Raw genomic sequence first — 23,005 nt, 5'->3', positions numbered from 1 at the left:
TTATCTCCTTTTCCGGCATGGACTGTCCTATCAACCCAGACCCTACCTGCAAGAAGAGGGAGAAGAAAATAGCGATGGTGATAATAATTATAATGATAATAATAATAAATAAATAATAATAATAATAATAATAATAATAATAATAGTAATAATAACAACAATAATAATAATCCATCCATTCATCCATCTATCATGCAATCCTAAGTCACTCCATAGAGGAGCACAGAAAACCGGGCATAGGCAAGTTGGTCCTGACATTTAAGATGAGAGTAAGTATCATGTTTAATTCACTCTCATAATAATAATGATAGTAATAATAATAACAATAATAATAATAATAATAATAATAATAATAATGGCAGGACTCCGGGGCATAAATCAGCGAAGAAGCGTCTCTCCATTTTGGCCTGTGCCAGCACTGATGGTTCTCATCGCCTATAGCCAGTCATAGTAGGTAAGAACAAGCGACCCAGGTCACTGAAGGACATCATGGCCAAGCTTCCGGCGAAGAGGTGACGGTGCGGCCTTATTCTTTACCAACATCCGCGGCCTTACCACAAATTTAACCCGCGGCATCCTGTCGACGTTCTTCCACGTCCTCACGTTTTGTCACTGCCAATCCCGTCGACGTACTTTAACATCCTGCAATTGCAAGGTTCATAATTTCCACAATTTTCAAAATTCGCGCAAGATTTTCGATTCGCCCACCTACCGAAGCCTCCCCTACCTGCCGCCAGGCGGGCAGCGTCCCAGACCCCGTGTGACCTGCGCTCGCCCTTGTCTCGGTCACTCACCTGTTAGCAGTGACCCAGGTCAGACATGGCGCGTAAAGGTCTCTCAGACGACGAAATACAGTCCACCCTGGATGCCTTCACTGGAGATAGTGATTCTCCACTTGATGATGATGTGGTGGATCGAGATTACGTCCAGCCTGAGGAGGAAATAACAATCAGTGATGAGGAGGTCCCTTCGCACCGGAAAAAGCAGTATGTCACATATCGTAAGGCAAGGGAAGGCCAGCCTGCACCCAAACCACCTGCACGGACCTCTCACCATCCCCTAGAGAGAGATTCTGATGAGGACGAGGATGAGGACGATGACGATGATGGTGGCTTAGGACGTGATGTTGCCTCGTGGTTGGGGAAGGAAAAAATCTCACCCCGAGGATCAGAAGGTGGGGCGAGAAGGCAAATAAGGTATGGTCCTAGTGTTTTGTCTGGGGAAGGCGAAAGTGGTGTGGTGGGAGTGCGAGGTGAAAGGGAAAGTGGTGTGGCGGGAGCGCGGGGTGAAAGGGAAAGTGGAGTGGCGGGAGTGCGGGGTGAAAGGGAAAGTGGTGTGAGGGAGGCAGCACGAGCACTTGGTGCACGTAGGCCAAGGGGAGAGGAGGTGGAGCCACTCCCCAGCACGTCTTTTGCCCCACAATATTTCCAAACATCCCCCCCACAGCCCCAGGATGTGAGGAAAGGAAGGAAAGGGAAGGGAAAGGGTAAAGGAAAAGGGAGAGGGAAGAGAAGTGCGAGTGATGAAAGGCGCCGCTCTCCACCTCCCCAACCTCCCCTACCACCCTCACCTCCCCACCCTGACGAAGGCGACGATGGGGACGAGGCTGGAGACGGTGGTGTCTCGTGGAACTGGGAAGATGGGAGTAATTTTACTCCCATCATTCACCCTTTCATTGAGGAGTGGCAGTCTGGTTGCACGGCTCCAGGTGTGCATGCGGGTTCCACTAGGGTGGATTTCTTCCACCTGTTCTTTGGGGAGGCGTTTGTGGGGCGCATAGTGGAACAGACAAACATATTTTCACGAACACAGCGCCGTGAAAGTGAACGTTTGGGAACAACGAGCAGGCATTCCCAGCAATATGACTATCCTGTGACAATTTCTGAAATGTTCTTATTTTTTGCCCAGATTCTCTTGATGGGTGTTGTAAGAAAAAATCAAATACCTGCATACTGGACCACTGACCCAATGACCATCATACCTTTCTTTGGAAAGGTGATGAGTCGTTATAGATTTCAGCAGATTCTTGGCCGCCTCCACTTTTTTGATGCAGAAGATCCAGCTAATGCTAATAACACCGATAAAATGAGGAGAATTAGGCTTGTATTTGATCATTTATGGGAAATGTTCCGCTCCTCATTTTATCTTTACAGAGACCTCGTCATAGACAAGAGTCTTGTGTTGTGGAGAGGCAATATTTCCTTTCGCCAGTACATACCCAGCAAGAGACACCGTTTCGGGTTCAAGATCTTTGTTATGTGTGACTGTAAGACTGGTTATGTGCAAGACATAATCTTGTACATGGGCGCACAGACAAATATAACAGAAGATCGTAGTATAGGACTCTCAGGGACCGTGGTGAAGACAATGATAGAGGAGTACCTTCATCGTGGTCATGTGTTGTACCTGGACAACTGGTACACTAGCCCTCTTCTCTCTAGGTTCCTCCACCAACACGACACCGGAGTCTGTGGTACAGTCAAGAGAAACCGTGGCCATATGGTCAAGATAGGGAGGAAACTTGACAAGAACGAGGTGGTTTTCTTCCAGGCAAATAACATCCTTGCCACTCTGTGGAACCACAACAGGGAAGTTTGCCTCCTATCAACTGTACACAGCCCCCTGATGCACCGCACAGACTCCATTGATCACCGTAGCGAGAGGAGGCGCAACGTCTGGAAACCCGAGTCTGTACTGGACTATAATCTGAACATGAGGCAAATGGATCAGTTAGACTCGATGATTTCCAGTGTTGACTGTGCCAGGACCACGATGAAGTGGTACAAAAAGCTCTTTCCATTTGCTCGACATCACGGTCCTGAACGCACACTACCTGCACGTCATGACAGTGGGAGTATCAGAGACCTTTGAGGGGTTTGTGAGGGAGCTGGCACGTGAAATAATTGCCAGGCATGCCCAGGACAGACCCACACACCGCACCCGCACCCCCATGGCTGCCCAGACTCCCCTATGCCTCGCAGGACGCCACTATCCTAGCACAATCCCTTCCGAACCAAACCGTCATAAACCCCAGCACTGCTGCCATGTATGCAAGCACTCGACAGCCAGACCAGCCACTCAGAGAAAAGACACAAGGTACGAGTGTGTAGAGTGCAATGTTGCGTTGTGCCTTCAGCCATGTTTCAGAGAGTACCATAACTTCCTACACTACTGAAACTGTGCGAGATAGCGATATGACGCTCAGTATAATGGTAAGGTCAGTCAGTATGTGCTAAGTCTTATATAAAGTTGAAACGGGTGTAATGTTTGCAGGAAAGTAACGTATAAGTTGAGAAATAGTGTAAGTTGAAAGAAGTGATATCAAAACTACACCCACTGTGTAAATCTGCTAAAATATGAGCTCAGTATAACACTCTGGTCAGTAAATATGTGATAGCAAGATTATAAAGTGGAAACGGGTGTAATGTTAGTATGAAAGTAATTTATAAGTTGAATACTAGTGTAAGATGAAACAAATGATATCGCGATAACACTCACTGTGTAAATATTCGATAATATGACGCTCAGTAGAATAGTAAGGTCTCCAATTATGTGATAGCAATTATATCAAGTGGAAACATGTGTAATGTTAGTTTAGAAGTATTATATAAATACAAAAATAGGTTGTAAGTTGAAATAATAGTCATAGCGACTTCACCCTCTGTGTTATTATGCGCTATTATTATGCTAAATATTTACGTAAGGCCTGAAACTATCTCAAAACAGTTCTCAAAAGTGGAAAAGTGTATGATGTTATTAGGAAAGTATTATGTAAGTTGAAAAAACACAATACGAGTTGAAACAACAGTCACAGCGAGTTCACTCATTACGTAAATAAGCGCTAACATTACGCTAAATGTTATCTAAAGGCCTGTGAATAAGTAAAAACAGTTCAATAAAATGTAAAATGGTATAATGCTATTGCAGATGTATTATGTAAGTAGAAAAAATGATATGTATCATAATTCAGTAATGTTAGCGATTCATCGTGACCAGTCTGGCCGATTTCGCTCAGTTCACACGATGGTACAATGCTTATTTCAACTCTATTTTTGTATAAAATCCAGTTTACTCTTGTATCACATGTTTTTATGTTTGTAATAAATACGTATCTACTTAATTTCATTGGTTTCCCAGACTTATAATACCATAGAAAACGTGAGAGCCTCAGACCACCTACACAGAACATGGTACCAGGTGTAACGAAGGTATACCTGTTTAGGCCACTTATGTACCCCGGTGAACACTTTCTTGGTGATTGACCATTGTTTCTGACCAAAAGCGAAAGTTTTAGCAAAAAAAATTTGGGTCCAAAAATGGTCGGGATTGGGGGGTACCAGTGGTGAAAAAGTGGTCGGAACAGGGCGGGTTAAACTCAGTTCATTTTTTCCTTCAGTCCATATCCCCTTTGGCCCTTTTCCTCACAGAACCACAAATCTCACCCTCTACCAATATATCTCCATTTTGTTTTCCCGGTTACCATCTCCTTACAAACTTTCGAAACAAGGGCGGCACTTGTTGTTATATCAAATCCCAATATGCAGTTGATACTATTTTAAACTTCACTTCATCCAGTTTTGATTACTCATTATATAAATTAAATTGCCAAAACATTACCAAATATATCTGTGTAGTTTATCGTTCACCCAATGCTTCTTCGGAACCCAGTGTATTTGATTCCATATCCACTCAGTTGAGTAACCTTGACCTTGCCCTTGGCAATGAAATTACCATTTTGGGTGATTTTAACATACACAATGTTGAATGGTTATTGCATTCTGCCCGGACTGACGACGCTGGTCTAGAATGCGAGCTGTTTGCGGAATCGTTTAATCTCACCCAGTTGGTAAAGCAACCAACCAGAATACCTGATAATCCTGACCATAATGCCCATCTCTTGGATTTATTCTTGACAAATAATCCAGATCAATGCAGGATAGAGGTACTGTCACCACTTGGATCCTCTGACCACAATCTCATCAAAGCCTCATTAGTTAACCCTCCTACACCTTCCCATTCCGAACCTGTCAGGGTGACCCGATGGCACTTTGACAGGGCAGACTGGGATGGATTTAGAAATTATCTTGCTGATGTTCCATGGCAGTCTTTCTTCTCTAGTGATACCAATTCTACCCAGTCCCACATTTGCGACTTAATACTAGCTGGTATGGATTTATTCATACCAAGTCAACAATTCACTAAAAGATCAAACTCTCCAAAATGGTTTGATGGCAATTGTGCCAGAGCAACAGCCCAAAAGTCATTAGCATATAACTCTTATTTAAAATCAAAAACATCTGAATCACTCTCCCAATTTAAAATTGCTAGAACTCATGCAAAAGTTGTATTAAATCAATCTAAATCAAACTTTCTTCAAAAGCAAGCATCAAAACTACTTAACAACCCTAATGACAATAGAATATTCTGGTCAACTCTTAATTCTTTCAATAATAACTTTAACAAGTCATCCTCCATTCCCCCACTAAAATCTTCAGATGGCAATATTACAAATGACCCACGTGGGAAAGTAGATATCTTTGCTAGTACCTTTGCAAGAAACTCTACCATAGATGATACCAGCCAGAATGTCTCAGTACTGGAACTTGATTCTCCCGAAATTGCCCCACTTAAAATACAGACAAGATTCGTAAAATCCATCCTAGACAATTTACCTACCAACAAAGCTCCAGGCCCAGATGGAATTCCGCCAATTGTTTTGAAAAAGTGTTCCCCTGAACTTGCCTCTGTCCTAGCCAAATTATTCAGACTATGCATACGTACTTCTTTATTCCCAAATTCATGGAAAGAAGCCAATATCCACCTAGTTCCGAAGAAAGGAAGTTCGTCTGACCCCTCAAATTATAGACCAATAGCTGTCACATCTTCTCTTGGTAAGGTATTTGAAACTTTAATTAATAAGCATATTGTTAAACATCTTGAATCCAACAACTTAATTAGTGATAGACAATACGGTTTTCGCCACGAAAGATCCACCATTGACATACTCAATCTCTTAACTCATACCATCCATCAATCAATTGATCTTTTTGGAGAAACTCATGCAGTAGCTCTTGATATCTCTAAAGCTTTCGACAGAGTATGGCACCGTTCCCTGCTGTCCAAACTCCCTTGCTATGGACTAACGTCTTTTGTTCCTTTGATTTCTTCTTATCTTAGTAACAGGAAAATAAGAGTAAAAGTAGATGATGTATATTCGAATTTCCACTCAATTAACGCCGGCGTGCCGCAGGGATCAGTTCTTGCGCCAACCCTATTTCTGGTTCATATTAATGATCTCTTATCTGTCACTCACAATCCCGTTCACTCATATGCAGATGACTCAACACTACATAGTTCATTCACACTCAGACATCCATTTACAATGTCTAATATCTCTACCTCTCAACTCAGTACAGCCATCTCCATAAATCAAGATCTAGCTACAATCAGTGAATGGGGACAAAACAACCTTGTCTCTTTTAATGCTAGTAAAACTAAATATATACAGTTTACTAATAGACAGATATTGCCAGATTCGTACATTACCTTCAGTGCTACTAATATTCCCATCTCCAAAAGTATTGAAATTCTTGGTGTCTCACTTAACAGTGCCCTCAGCTGGACCTCTCATGTCAGATTACTTGCTAAAACCGCCTCAAAGAAACTTGGATTATTGTACAGAGTCGTAACTTCTTCGCCGATGAGCAGTTAGCTATAATTTATAAGTCATGTGCGCTCTCAGCTTGAATATTGCTCACCCTTGTGGAATGGTTGTGGAGAGGTTGCATTAAGACAACTAGACAAAATTCAGAATAAAGCTGTTAGAATCATTAACAACCCTGCCATTACATATAAACTACCTCCCCTGCAAGTAAGAAGGAATGTTGCCTCCCTTGCATTATTTTACAGATATTTTTTTTGGCAAATGCTCAGACGAAGTTGCGTCCATGGTGCCACCTCTCCATGCCTTCCCTCGTGCTACACGGGCATCTGGTAGCGCTCATGACTGGAATGTCACTCAACCATATTGCAGAACTTCTGCCTATCAGAATTCTTTCATTCCCCGAACTGCATCTCTCTGGAACTCGCTTCCCCAGAGTTGTTTTCCTCCAAATTTCAACCCACAACTGTTCAAGTCTAACTATTACAGATATTTTATGAATAGAGGACACCAGTAATCTGGTGTATGGATTATTTTTTTTTCCCCCATTTGTTTTTCCTTCCTCCGTTCTGTTATTTAAAAAAAAAAAAAAAGTTTAATCAAGATATCATCTATGGCTGGTTCCACCACAGCTACGACCTTTCCATGCAGCAGCACCAAAAATGTTGTAGTATCAGTCGTGACAACATGAAGGCAGCGCTGCTGCTGGACAACGCACCAGTCCATCCTTCCTCTGCTAAACTCTGCAGCAACGATGGATTAATCAGGAGTTGAACCTGCCAGTAATATCACTGACCTTACTCAGACCCAGGACCATGGAGTTACAGAGAGTGCAGAGGCACTTCAGAAAGCTCTACTTGCACCAGTGCATCATTGTGACTGTGGATGGGATGGACCAGGAAGAATATGAAGACACCAGACGCAAGAAAACCTAGTACAATTTCAAGATATACAATATCAAAGACACCACCATTAACTTGCCAGAAAATAGGTGGTGCAAACTCCTCAGAGCCCCCAAGAATCCAGCACCACTGCATGAATTTTAGGGGTTTGAGTCATTTAGGATGGCAGAAATGTTGGTAGCTGCAGAGCACAGTGATCTTGATGAAAAGTGGTTGCAAGAATGGCCGGATGAGGAGGCTGGTGTGCCTAGCTACCATCATCAGACAGAAGAGGAGACTGTGGATGAACTACAAAACCGGACACTGGCAAAGGAGGAAGACGAAGTGAAGAGGAAGAAGACATCTGAACCGTCTCTAGGTGCAGCCATTGATGCTGCAAACACCATCCTGGCCGTGAAGACAAAGTCGGAGGGCTTCTGGTTCAATGTGAGGTCATGCGGCTATCCAGGTTGGAGTTAATACAGCTGCAGCAGGCAAGGAAAATCCTGGATAAGATCTTCCAGCTTTTCAAGTCTTTTCCAACTGCTGACAAGAGGCTCTGCAGAGTCAGAGACCTCCAATGTGCCCGTGGCAACAACATCCTCAGCCAGCCTCCACATAGCCTCAGGATTCAGTAGTACAGCCATCAGGATCCCGACACCTCAGAACTCTCTGTATCAGATGTGACACAAGAGCCAACAGAAACCATCTTTGCCAACAGTGACGATGAATAACTCTTAATTCAATATGAAACATACAAGAAGAATGGACATGTGAACACTCTGCATCCATCTATACGGGTGAAGGGCACAATTCATGATTTTCCTACCCTTTTTAACCAAGTCTGGCCTGAAATTACTGTCTTTCCATCATAACTGCTGCGTTCTGAAAACAGAGTAGTAATATTGTACTAGTCAAGAAATATGGCAATGTGAAGGATGTGAAATTATGAGGCAGATTAGTTTCCAAGGGGTATAGGTTTCATTTTTAGTATTACAATATACTATTTAACCAGTTTACATTCTACCATATACTTGAAATCCCACATCTGGGGGGACCACTAGATAGAACAAAGTATCTGCTTTATTGGATTTCCCCCATTAGTCTGTTATAGTGATATTACACTTTATACATATATATATATATATATATATATATATATATATATATATATATATATATATGTGTAAATATATATATATATATATATATATATATATATATATATATATATATATATCATATCCTGTGACACCCCTCGGGATGCATAGGGCCTCGATGAACTCTCTTCGCCAATATTTGTCTCTTTCCATCTCCTTCAGGTCCCACCAACACTCCTCTCCTGCTTCCTTTTTCATTGTCCTCAACCAGGTTTCCCTTGGGCTACCTCTACCTCTTCATCCTCTAGCAGTCCACTCTGGCACATCCTGTATTAAACTACCTTCTTTTCTGTATATGTGCCCCAGCCACTTCCAGCGAGACAGTCTCACATGTTCATTAACTGGTTCCACTATCGTAATATCCCTTACTCTTGCATTTATAACTCTGTCTTGCCACTTTACTCCAAGAATCCTTCTCAGTATTTTATTCTCACATCCTAATACTTTCTGATCTGTTGCAATTGTACTGTACCATGACTCATACCCATAAATTAAAATTGGTCTAACCATGGACTTGTAAATTTTTACTTTAGTATGTACCGAAAGCATATTATTATTCCAAACAGATTTCAACATTCCAACAGCTCGCCAAGCCTGTCTAATCCTCTCCTCAATTTCCTTGTTTAATGATCCATTAGATGATACAATCGTTCCCAGATATTTAAAGTTTTCAACATTCTTCACCACATTATTCCCAATTACACAATGGATTTGGTTCTCCACTTCATATTAATATTTCCAGTCTTTCCACAATTTATTACCAATCCCACTTTTTCTCCTTCCTCCACCAGACAATCAAGCACCCTCTGCATCTCGTAAATACTTTCACAAATCAGTACACTATCATCAGCATAGTCCAAATCCATCAGCTTCTTGTTTTCTTTCCAGTTAATTCCTGCACCTGTTCTCCTTACAATCTTTTTCATAACATAATCCATAGCCAAAACAAACAACAATGGTGAAAGAACTCCTCCTTGAATCACTCCTGACCTATATAATATATATATATATATATATATATATATATATATATATATATATATATATATATAATTCAAATCATATTAAAGAACTGTGTGTGTGTGTGTGTGTGTGTGTGTGTGTGAGACATGTCACACACACACAAACAATCTATTTGTCTTTCTCTGTGTCTATAAGTCTATTTATCTATCCATCATTCAACACCAATATAATCACCTTGAGAGCAACGTTGACAGGATCACTGATAATACGTTGTTGATACAGAAGCAAGGCGAGAGACGAAGCCACCACAATGGTGGTAGCTGCCAGCAGTCCCCACATAAACATTGAAAAAGGGTACAGAACATTCCTCCAACGCGGTAGTGGCTGCGGGACACGTATAAGGAAAGCGATACCTGTGTCCCAGTGAGGATAGGTGAGATCGAAGTCGTGAAGTCGATCTGTATTCGGCTGAAGAACGTTGACGGTCATGTCCTTCCCGTGGTACATCACTTGGCCAAGCAGGCCTGTGTAGGTGCCGTTTATTTTACGAGCGAACTCAATATTAGAGAGGGGAATCATGTTCACTCCAAACCCATACTTCTCTCCGATGATGTTCAAGGCGTCTACGTTCCTCCCGATGCAGTCACCGTTTTGGTCGTAGTAAACGAAAGGAACATCGTAGCACATGGCCGAAACCTGCAAACTCTTGCCTCCGAAATCCAGGAAGCGAGGCAGGAAAAGAGGCTTGAGCATGTAAAGTTTACTAGGTTTCCAAACTTCCAATGGAGCTTTTGTAAGTGAGTGTCCTTGTCTGTTGCGCTGTGTGGGTAGGCTGGTGTAGGAATATATGTATGTTTTTCCTGCTTGAGCGACCGACTGCAGAAGTAGGATGAATTCTGATCGTTGGACGACAGGTTGACTCAAGATAGAGGTCGTGTTGAGATATGGGTCCAGACAGAAGAGGACCAAATAGCAAGGATTCCAGTCTTTGTTGCCTGCCAGGAGGAGGAGAAATGAAGTAGGATCACTGTAGAAGATGATGACAGCAGTGAGTCTTGATCCCCTGATGTGGTGCTGGGGACGTGGAGTATGGAGGAGTGAGTGTTGGCTGGCGAGATAGACGGGAGTGAGGGAGAGTCCCGCTGCTGACACCACCTGACTCAGATCTAGTAGGCGATGGCTGTGGTCATCACTCACCACCAGGAGGTCCTGCCCACGCAAAGGACCCCCAGCCAGCGATGACAGAGTGTTGGTTGGAAGGGTGTGGCTGTCTGGGGGAGAAAAAGAATGAATTATAGTTGGTTGGTTTTCATCTGAGGGAACTGGGTCACTTCTGTTGCTTGAATACTAAGCTGTGGCTGCTTGATTTTTGAGGTCCCACTGTAGGTAGGTTTAGCCTAAAACTGTCATCTCCACATCTTGATTGTTCATTTGTAACAGTAGATTAGCACTAAAATACAGTGCTAGTCACGAAGAAGTTCAATGAAAAGGACGTAAAGCCAGTGTACTGTCTCATTCTATCACTTAAGCTACCAATGGACGAATATCTAGGCCAAGTTTAAAGAACTATACCCCATTTACCGTAACTTGGCAGAAAATTAACTACTCTCCAGCTTGACTGCTGAGTTATAGTGATAAATTAACACTAAAATATGATGCTAGGTATGAAGTCATATGGAAAGAATGTAGAGCCATAGTATTGCCTCATTCTGCTACTGAGCTACGTGAAATAAGCTACCAGTGGACGAAAATCTAGACAAAGTTAAGGTAAAAGAGTTTATTTTCTTCTCTAGTAGGGGGAACTCTCTTAAACTCAATAAAATAATCTAGTAAGAGGATATTTAAATACGAATATATACGATGACCTCACTATGAGGAAGGGGTTGTTTCGGTGGCCTGAGGTTCATCTGAAACGTGGTCCTAGTGGACTGAAGGCTTACTTTTTTCGTCTTCCTCAGTCCACCCTCCTCCGATGAACAGGGAAGTAGTTGAAGGACGTTTGCTTAACCTAGCAATTGAGCGGCTTGGTTGTATTAGTCCCACCAGGTGAAGGCGTCCCTTATGAAATGTGGACCTGGTGGACTGCAGGCTTAAACTGTCATTCTCCTACAGTCCACATTCCTTTTGGTGGATAGGGAAGTAGTTGAGGTAGTGAAGAGAGAAACCTGTACTTTACATAGGAAAAATCATCCAATATATTATCAGTATGCCGGAAAGAGACCCCGGTATGCCGCCTGGCTCTCACCTGAGAGTCCCGGGTTCGATTCCCGACATATTGGTAATATATTGGATAGTTGAGGAAGGTTTGAATAACTAGGTAGTTTAGATACTCGGTTATATCGGTGCCACCACATGAAGGCGTCTTTTGCCAGCACCAAGGAAGGTATAAAAGAAAATACAACACTGGGGTGGGATAATCAAACATAATTACGATCCAGGCCCTGTCGTAACTGTGATGGGTTTTGACAGGAGGAACTGGAGACACGGAAACTTTTCTTTCTCTGTCCTTCCAACCAAAATAGACAACTGAAAACAGATAACATAACAGACAACAGACACCAGATAACATAACAGACAACACATAACGGACAACAGATATAACAGTTTCCCTCAAGTGACCAGGAATTGTTTTGGACGATAGAACGCCAGCCAGGGAAAGATTCTAATGTCGTTAACCATCCTGCAAAAACTAATCCGAGATACGACAAGGAATCCTCCATGAAATACCTTTAATCCCACCCCTGGACTGTATTCTAAGTGGCTTTGGTGATTCCATAACACCTTTTTATTAGCGATTTGTTTTGCACATAGTACCTCAGTATCCTCTTGGTGGTAGTAGTAGTAGTAATAGTAGTAGTAGTAGTAGTAGTAGTAGTAGTTGTTGTTGTTGTTGTTGCCCTAGGTTCATCTGGAATGTGAGACCAATGGATTGCAGGCTTAAGTTGCCTTCCTTCAGTCCACCATCCTTCTTTGGGGGAATAGGAAGGGAGTTGAGGAAAGTTTGTATAGCCGGGCAGCTCCACACCCATGTTATATCAGTGCCACCACAGGAAGGTTCCCCTCTCAAGCACCCTTGTCGATGAAAAAAAATGTTAAGTTTAAAATTCAAACTAAATAGCTAAGGAAGAGGTGTTAAGAAACCTCCTGCACCACTTAGAATACGTTCCACTGTCACACCGGAAGAAGCTTAGACTTTCTGAAGGAGGCTGAAGTATCTGAAGCTCAAGAGGGAAGACTGAAGTTAGGAGGAGAAATTATAATATCTTAACCTGTACTTCGTTCATTTTAATTTGGCGGATATTTCGTCCTTTCTGCTCTTATTTCCCGTAACTCACTGACAGACTAAGGCAAGACTACGGCTCTACATCCCTCCCATTGAACTTCTTCGTGACTAGCATCATAGTCAAGGGTCAGTCTCTCGTATCAGCTGAATATTCAAGATGGAGAGAAGGCCATTTTACACTTAGCTGAAGTGAACAGTGAATAACCGTAAAACTGCCCTCTCTCCATTCTCAGTACAGAGCAGTAACAAGAGATTAACACTAGAATATGGTGCTAGTCACAAGGAAGTGCTGAAAAAGAGATGTTAAGCAGCAGTGCTGCCTTTTTCTACCCATGGGCTACGGGAAAAAAGCTGCTAAATGAAAATCTCCCCGAGATCGTTAACATAGTGGGTCATTTTTACTTTTTATACTCCTTGGTTCACATTTCAGATGGACCTGACGATGTAACTGCTACTATGACTTCTACTACTACTACTGCTACAACCACCACCTTAACCACCACCACTACTACCACGAACACTACCATTACAACTACTGAGGCTTCTGCGCTGCTGCAGCTACAACTACCAATACTGCATCTACCACTACAACTACCACTACTACCTCTGTTACTGCTACTATTGCTACCGCTACTGCTACTACTACTATCACTACTATTATCATAACTACTACTACTAACAATAATAATAATAATAATAATGCTACTACTACTTCTACTACTATTACAGTAGCGTCGAATTCTAAGTGACAGGAGGTTTTGTAGCACCCCTTCCATAACGATTTATTTTTCATATGACACCTTACGCTATTTATGTTATTTAAGCCATTTGAATTTCCATATAGTTTGCACCTGTAACATGCAAGAGGATAATGAGGTGTAACAGAACAAATCGCCACGGAATAGGTGTTACAAACCCTCGACCACAAGATCATATTTAGTTTCGAAAACTTATCTCTTGTATTGTTGGCGTTACATTATCTCTTTTCCTCTCTCTTTCTCTCTCTCTCTTTCTCACCGGATAACACTGGGAAGCCGCGCAGGGCTTCAGCAGGGGCGGCGAGGGAAGCGAAGAAAGAGAAGCAGAGGCAGTGTTGTGTGTATGAAGGCGCCATGGCGAGTGACCACACCTGTCCCGCCACACCACCACCACACCTTCACAAACACCACCACCTTATAGCCGGCACCAGGGGGCTTGGCGCAGGCGTGTGGAGGGAGAAAGAGGATGGGGGAGAGAGAGAAGGAGAGGGAGAGTTGTAAGGGGGGTGAGGAGGAGAGGGAGAGGAGTAAGGGGGGTGAGGAGGAGAGGGATGATGTGGAAGTGGGGAGAAGGGCAAATTCACGACCGAACACATTTGGTTAATTTCTTGTTGTGTGATTTATTCATATTAGTTTATTGTTAGTATTGTTACTGATAGTAGTAGTAGTAGTAGCAGTAGTAGTATTAGTAATAATAGTATAGTATTTCAGGGTTTGGGGGACGTTTGTAGATCCCGTATCTCCACCACTCAGTCATGTCAGTGCCACCACGTGAAGGCGTCCCTCTCCACACCTGAGAGACTTAAATTCCATGATAAACACGAATCCCAGTATCCCAGTTTGTCATTCTTATCAGTAGGATGTTTGTATAACCAGACAGGTGAGCCGCCTAGTTATATCGGTGCCACCACACGAAGGTGTCCCTCACCATAGCCAGTAGTGTGGAAAACAATGAATTAAATAGCTGAACGATTACTGCTGACATTTTCTTGATTGTCTGGTACAAATATGATCTTGTTTTTGGACACAGGAGCCAAAACAACAGCCGCATCAACTCAAAGGCTGACGTTCGTATGCAAACAGCCAATTTTGTGAAGGGTTTTTTATTGAACACCTGCTGAGTATTTGATGGGGTGGGTTAGCCTGCATGCCACGTTATAGACTGCGTTCAGCAGGGAGGTAGAGAAGCTGTTACCTTCACTTAAGCATTGGATGTGGTTAGCCTGCATGCCACGTTATAGAGTGCGTTCAGCAGCGAGGTGCAACAGTCACACCTTAACACTTATCATGGGTTCAAGCCCTTCAGTCCGAAAACGTATCACTGATTTTAATCCTGCTGCCACCAAGCGATTTTATAGACGTTACTACTACTACTACTGCTACTACTACTACTACTACGACTACTACTACGACTACTACTACTACTACTACTATCACTACTACAACCACCACCACTACTACTACTACTACTACTACCGCTGCTGTTACTACTACTACTACTACTACTACTACTACTTCTACAAGTACTACTACTAGTATTACAACTACGTATGTACTACTACTACTACTACCACTACTACTACAACCACCACTACTACTACTACTACTACCACTGCTGTTACTACTACTACTACTACTACAAGTACTACTACTAGTATTACAACTATGTATGTACTACTACTACTACTACCACCACTACCACTACTACTACTACTACTGCTACTACTACTACTACTTCTATGACTACCATCGCTGCTGCTGCTGCCACTGCTTCTACTGCTACTACTATGACTACCATCGCTGCTGCTGCTGCTTCTACTACTACTACTACTACTACTACCACTACTACTACTACTACTACCACTACTACTACTACTACTACTACTTCTACAAGTACTACTACTAGTATTACAACTACGTATGTACTACTACTACTACCACTACTACTACTACTACTGCTACTACTACTACTGCTACTACTACTACTGCTACTACTACTGCTATTACTACTACTACTACTACTATGACTACCATCGCTGCTGCTGCTGCTACTGCTTCTACTACTACTACTACCACTACCACTACTACTACTACTATTACCGCTACTACTGCTACTTCCGCTGCTGCTGCTATTACTACTACTACCGCTGCTGCAGCTACTACTACTACTACCGCTGCTGCTGCTGCTACTGCTACTACTTCTTCTTCTTCTACTACTACTACTACTACTACTACTATTACTACTACTACTACTATTACTACTACTACTACTACTACAACGACTGTTCTAGCTAAACTCGCTTCACCTTAGCATGCCCAGATTTTCGTCCTTCTGCAGCTATTTTCACAGCCCAGTGGAAGAAAAAGACATTACTACGGCTCAGCATCCATTACACAGCACATACTCGTGACTAGCAGCATATTCTAGTACTAATCTCTTATCACCCGCCTTTACCATGGCGGAACGATAATGTTTTTGCCCGTGTGTGTGTGTGTGTGTGTGTGTGTGTGTGTGTGTGTGTGTGTTACCATTATATCTCATGAACGGCTTGAACTATCAGCATGAAACCCTCAAGGTATCAAGATATCGGCATATTCTTGGACGAGTTTGGACACTTGGGGTCAAGGTAAAGGTCAACAAATTGGCTGCCAATGGTCAACTAGGTTTTATCGCCCGCCAGTAGCACCATTATATCTCATGACAAACCTTAGCTATCCCCTCCCCCCGACACACTCCGGGAGGGGCCCCGCCATCTGAGCCCCCCCGGGAGACCATGCCCCCCGGCCCCCTAGGGGGTGCCGATCCTGGACACCCACGGGGGGAGTAGGCTAGGCCGCGCTTATAACTTATCCAACAGCATATTCTGGCGGGCGATTAGCGTTCGGCTCCCGATGCTTTTCTTTCATTACAAATCAGAATTCAGGCTGGAAAGATGGCAAGTCATGGTCAAGCATAGTGATGGAAAGGTTATTGAAGTTCTTACCCCTCCCCCCCAGTTCTCAAAGTCCCCTCTAACCTTAAGAAAATCGTCCGATTGTAGCTGAATATATAAACCCTCAGTCTAATTTCTAAGCCTTTGACAAACAGAATTTCCCATTACTGAAAGAAATCGTCTTGTTAGCCTGAAGGAATGATCTAGATGTGCTAATAACACAGACAGGTTTACTCTGCAATTTTTTTAAGGCCTGTGACAGATACGATATTGTTAAGTTAAAAAAAAAAAAAAATACTGGCGTTGTTTGACGTTACAGATGAACCTGGGGCTGCAATTACTACTGTACTGCTGCTACTACTACTACTACTACTACTACTACTACTACTACCACTACCACTACTACTACTACTGGTACTACTACTACTACTACAGTCGAGGAGAGACAAATCTCTTATTCCTCTGAGGTAGGCTATTACTTTTTTATTCTTGCAGCCCTCAGACAATTTTAATCACCTTAGGAGAGACCTTTCGAGCCGGAGAGGTTCCATTCAGCTTTCACTAACCCCTCCAGTGCCAGACATCCTTTCTTGACTCAATAAAATTTTCTGGAGATAACAGTTTGTTTGTTTGTTTGTTTAAAGATTTCCTGCACCTATAGTGCAGGCCGGGCCATACATTAGTCCGGTCAGTGGGGTATGGGCTGGTTAAATAACAGTAAGTGGGGAGGACAGGACCTGGGGATTGACCAGCACACACGTCCTGTATCCTGGCTGGCTTTGTGGTGTATACATACCTGGCACAGGTGATACCGTGATGAAGATAACAGTATTAAAGCAGAAAATAAATGACATCGAACTGAAAGCTTTACGGTCGTGGGAGTCACGATTGATATTCTTTTAACCTTAACTTGGCTCAGAATTTCGTTCGTTTGCGGTTTATTTTATGTAACAATAGCAGAAAAAGACGATGCTATGGCTATTCATCTTTTCCATAGCACTTCTTCGTGACCAGCATCATATTCTAGTGTTAATGCATTGCTTCAAATTCGTTATTCAACTTGGAAAAGTGTCTTACTCTTTTCACCTTAACTTGGTCCAGATTTTCGCCCGTTTGCATCTTATTTCACGTAGCAAAATGGCAGAAAAGGACGATGCTATGGCTGTGCATCCTTTCCATACCACTTCTTCGTGACCAGCACTATAGTTTAGCGGTAATATATTGCTACAATTCGTTGCTTAAGATGGCGAGGTGTCAGTCCACCTCCTGCGTCTTCTCTATATCATCCTGACATAGACAGTGTGTGAATCAGTACCATACGAAAGAATAATTAGGTGTATTGTGCAGAATATATCGTTCAGGAAGTGGTGTTAAGAAAATCAACATAGCGATTTAGAATACAACCTACAGAGTGGTCTATAAGTAACGCTCCTCTAACACTCAGCTCGGCGATTTCTTGTGTGTTGCGTGAACGGTTCAATTAGTGTTATATCTCTCCTGCATCATTTATTTTCTGCTCCCAGTGCCGCACCCACGACCACACCAGTAGACTTAGCCGTCTCCGGAACACAAAATACTGCCACATGAGTAGTGGAGCGCTATTTACAGACCACTCTCTATAACGTTTAGATATTTAACTCGTAAAGGGATTTTTATGAACATCAGGCGATTTTTTTCAGTTAAAGATTAATTTTTTACCCTCTAGACGTAAAAAAAAAAAAAAAAAAAAAAAAAGGTTGAAAATTAAGATTGCCAAAAGATTTAAAGATTTGTCAAACCCGTAAATAGCTCCACTGGAAACTCTCTTGGCAGTATCTTATGTGTTGCGAGGACGGCTCAGTCGGTTAGTGTGGGCGTGGTTATGGAGGTGGGAGTAGGAAATGCCTGAGTGATGCAGGGTAGATACTTATAACACTGAGCCGTCCACACAGCATATAGGGCGTTTCATATATAACGCTTCCATAACCCTCCGCCAGGAGCTTTATCGTGTGTTGTGTCTGTCCTGCATCTTTCCATTTACTATCCCCACTGCTTCACCCACGCCCATCAAGGAGTACGCATTATTTGTATGAAGTCTGCCTCACAACCCAAACGCTTCTATTCATTTTAGGAAAGGCTTTTCGTACAGTGTGTGTTAATGCAGGCTATGTCTACTCCCACTAGCTCGAAATATATCTCATAATTTGTATAAAAACCGTCTGGAAGCAGCAAACATCATGGAAAAGAAGGAAATATCAGCTGTTCGAATCCACTCCCCCCTCCATCCAAAACCACAAACCCCCAACGTTTCTCATCCGTCTCATTAACCTGCAGACGATTGTATGCCATTAAATTAATATATAGAAATGTTAATAACCTTATATCTAACTCTTCTAGATCGAAATATCCCTCTTAGTGTATTCAAATCATCTTAATATAGTGCAACTAAACTAGAGAAACGAGGCGTCACAGCGAAAGAGTTAGTATCAGATGTCCGAACCCACCACGGTAATGCTTATCCTCCTGCTTTGAATCCAATGAACCCCTGAACCCTCTCGATTACCTTAACTGCCCTACTGATGTGAGAGAGGGACGACCCTCCGGTGGAAGGCAGGGATGTGGTAATTGCTATTTATATTGGTATTACGCTATTTCGTATATTATTACTCATATTTGTGGTACCTTTAATGTCTTGTCCTAGGATGTGATCTAGTTAAAGGTGATTCGTGTTTACTTAAGGTGTATGTGAGATAACTGTTGGCTGGTACTGGAGAAGGACGTCATATTCATAATTGTGACGTCATGTATTTCTTTCACGGTATATGAACGAAACATTTTAAACCCGCTGAACTATAAATTTAACTCACCATAGTTACTGCCTACCGAAGTGGTTTATAAGAGACCAGGGTGCGTCTTCATTGCTGTCCCCAAGCTTAATAAAATCCTTTGGTAGCAGCAAGCCTGCGTCTGATCATCTTCCCTTATGTACGGTTTCATTAGCGCTATTACTTATTGTACCGTATCTTTTGTTCTGGGATATTATTTGCCTAAAGGGGTTTATTCTTTATTATACTTTTTGGACTGTTTCTATGCCTATCGAAAGTAATTCATTTGGTTGATGTAATGATATAATAATATTATTCTTCTATCTTCGGACGGTAATCTTTAAGGAGACAAAGACCGTCCTCCACCTCACACCAAGGTCATTCATACACTGTACCTCTGCACCCAGTCCAACCACGATAGCCTCAGCATCCTCCCTCTCCTCTTTTTCTCTTACCTCTTCCACTTCACTCACATCCACTCTCTTAGTTAGTCTCTCTAAATTTTCTCCACATAACCCAAACATTTCAGAGTACTTCCTCCAGCACATCCACATCAGCTCCACAACGCTCCTCCACTTCCTAGTTTATGTCTCCACCTACCTCCATATGTACGGTACTATCTTAGGTCTCTCCCCATTCTCTCCACATAATCCAAGCATGTCAGGGTACTTCCAACACCTTCCAGCAAATCCGCACCACTTCCACAACGCTCTTCCATTTCCCCATTTATCTGTCTTCATGTAAATCCACATGCTATCCTCTGTTCTCCAGTTCCTTCACTCATGGTATTGTGTCCCTATACTGAAGTGCAAGCTTTTTCCCTCCATCATGCCACAGTCTTATTTTATTGCAATATAGAAACTGATTAGCAATTTTGAAAACACACACACACACACACACACACACACACACACACACACACACACACACACACACACACACAGGTACGAAAGTACATCCACATGCACACCTTTTCGCTTTAACTTTTTCAAAACTTGTCATTAGCCACCATCTAGTGCCACCAGCCGCTTTCTTGTGACACCACCCGTCATCTTCTGACACCAACCACTACCTTAAGACACTAGCAGATATCCTGTAACAGCAACCCCCATCTCCTGATGATAGAAGAGTCCTTGACACAAGATACCATGATATGCATCGTATCCCTTATTGTTTAAGATAAGTATATTATGTTTCAAGGTGAGTGTGTGGGGGAGAGGAGTCTATATATATATATATATATATATATATATATATATCAGGGGTTCCCAACCTTATATATATATATATATATATATATATATATATATATATATATATATATATATATATATATATATATATATATATATATATATATATATATCAGGGGTTCCCAACCTTTATTTACCCATTACCCCATTTTCAACACCTCCCTTCACTCATTACCCCTCATTCCTTATGTTTCCACAATTGCATTTTAGATGCTTAACATTTTGATGCCTAGATTTTAGTTTGAATGTAGGACTTAATTAAAGGTTAGGCTAAAACCAAGAGAGTTATTGCAAGGAGTAATTTATTTTTATTATTAACACTGATACCAAATAAACATGACTTTAAACATTCATCTCTGAATTATAGTATAGGTCTGAAAGTCTATCATAACTGGTATGATTTTTAGATATTTTTTTGTTTTTTTACCTCCCCCATTACCCTTCACAAAAGACCAAATTACCCCACTTGGGGTAATTTACCCCAGGTTGGGAACCCCTGATATATATATATATATATATATATATATATATATATATATATATATATATATATATATATATATATATATATATATGTATGTGTGTGTGTGTGTGTGTGTGTGTGTGTTTGTATGTTTTTTTTTATGCGAGGAAGAAGGAACCAAAGGCCATGAGCCCGCAGTAACAGTTCCCTCCAAGAGAAAAACAAAATACAATAGAGAGCCAAATTCAAGATCCGATCATTTTGAGATGCCTGGACACACTGCGTTTGAAAGACTGGAGATCATAGGCAGCAGGAAATACAGAGGGAGACAGTTCCAGAGCTGACCTGTTGCATAAATGAAAGACTGGGAGTAACGGTTAACTCTTGCATTAGAGAGTTGGAGAGAAAAGGGATGAGAGTTTGCTGCCAGACAGGAGCTACGCACCCGTCGTAGAGGTGGAGGAATGCAAGCAGACAGTTCAGAGGAGCAGTGACCATTAAAGAAGCGATAGAAAAGAGATAAAGATGCAACAGTGCGGCGAAGAGACAGAGGTTGAAGGGAGTCAGTAAGAGGATGAGAGTTAATGAGACGAAAAGCCTTTGACTCCACCCTATTGAGAAGAGCTGTATGTGGGGAGCCTCCCCACACATGAGAGTTGTACTCCACACAGGGGCGGATAAAACCCCTGTATAGAGTCAACAATTGTGCAGGGGTAAAGAAAGAGCGGAGTCGGCTTAGCACACCCAATCTCTTGGAAGCAGATTTTACAAGAGATGTAATATGATCTTTCCAAGATAAGTCCTGAGTAAATGAAACCCCAAGCATGTTCAAGGATGATGCAGGCTTAAGCTGAATATTATTAAACATTAGTGGGTATACCTGTGGAAGATTTTGTCGGGTTGATAGGTGTAAGAACTGAGTCTTAGATGCATTAAAGACAACCATATTATTTTTACCCCAGTCAGCGATGCGAGCCAAGTCAGACATTAGGTGTGCTATAGCCTCATCCCTTGTTTGTTGAAGTACCTGTTGAGATGGGCGTTGCGGGAACCGAATGGAAAGGTGAAGGGTGGAGTCATCAGCGTATGAGTGGATAGGGTTAGATGTACAGCTTTGAAGATCATTGATGAATAAAAGGAAGAGAGTTGGTGATAGGACAGAGCCCTGAGGAACACCACTGTTGATAGATCTAGGAGAAGAACGATGGCCGTCTACAACAGCGGCTATAGAACGACCAGAAAGGAAGCTAGTGATGAAGGCACAGATAGAAGGATAGAAACCGTAGGAGGGCAGTTTTGAAATTAAAGATTTATGCCAGACTCGATCGAAAGCCTTTGAGATGTCAAGTGCAATGGCAAAGCTTTCGCCAAAGTCCCGAAAGGAGGATGACCAGGAGTCTGAAAGGTAGGTGAGAAGATCGCCAGTGGAGCGTCCCTGACGGAACCCATACTGACGATCGGAAAGAAGGTTGTGATAGGAAAGATGCCTTAAAATTTTTGTATTAAAAATTGACTCGAAAACTTTTGAAATACAGGACGTTAAAGCAATTGGACGATAGTTGGAGGGTTGGGAGTGGTCACCCTTCTTTGGGACTGGCTGAATGAGAGCAAACTTCCAGCAAGAAGGAAAGGTACAAGTTGACAGACAAAGGCGAAAGAGTTTGCCTAGGCAAGGTGTAAGCACAGAAGCACAGTTCTTGAGAACAACAGGAGGGACCCCATCAGGCCCATATGCCTTGTTAGTACTGAGGCCAGTGATGGCAGAAAATACATCAACTGAAGAAATTTTAATGTCAGCCATGAGGAAGTCAGAGGGGGTAAGTGATGGAGGAACAGCACCGGAATC

The sequence above is a fragment of the Coenobita brevimanus genome, chromosome 44, assembly GCF_032717465.1.
Source record: "Coenobita brevimanus isolate Jiangsu-jjx chromosome 44, ASM3271746v2, whole genome shotgun sequence".
Classification (NCBI taxonomy): domain Eukaryota; kingdom Metazoa; phylum Arthropoda; class Malacostraca; order Decapoda; family Coenobitidae; genus Coenobita; species Coenobita brevimanus.
This window is presented reverse-complemented; position numbering follows the sequence as displayed.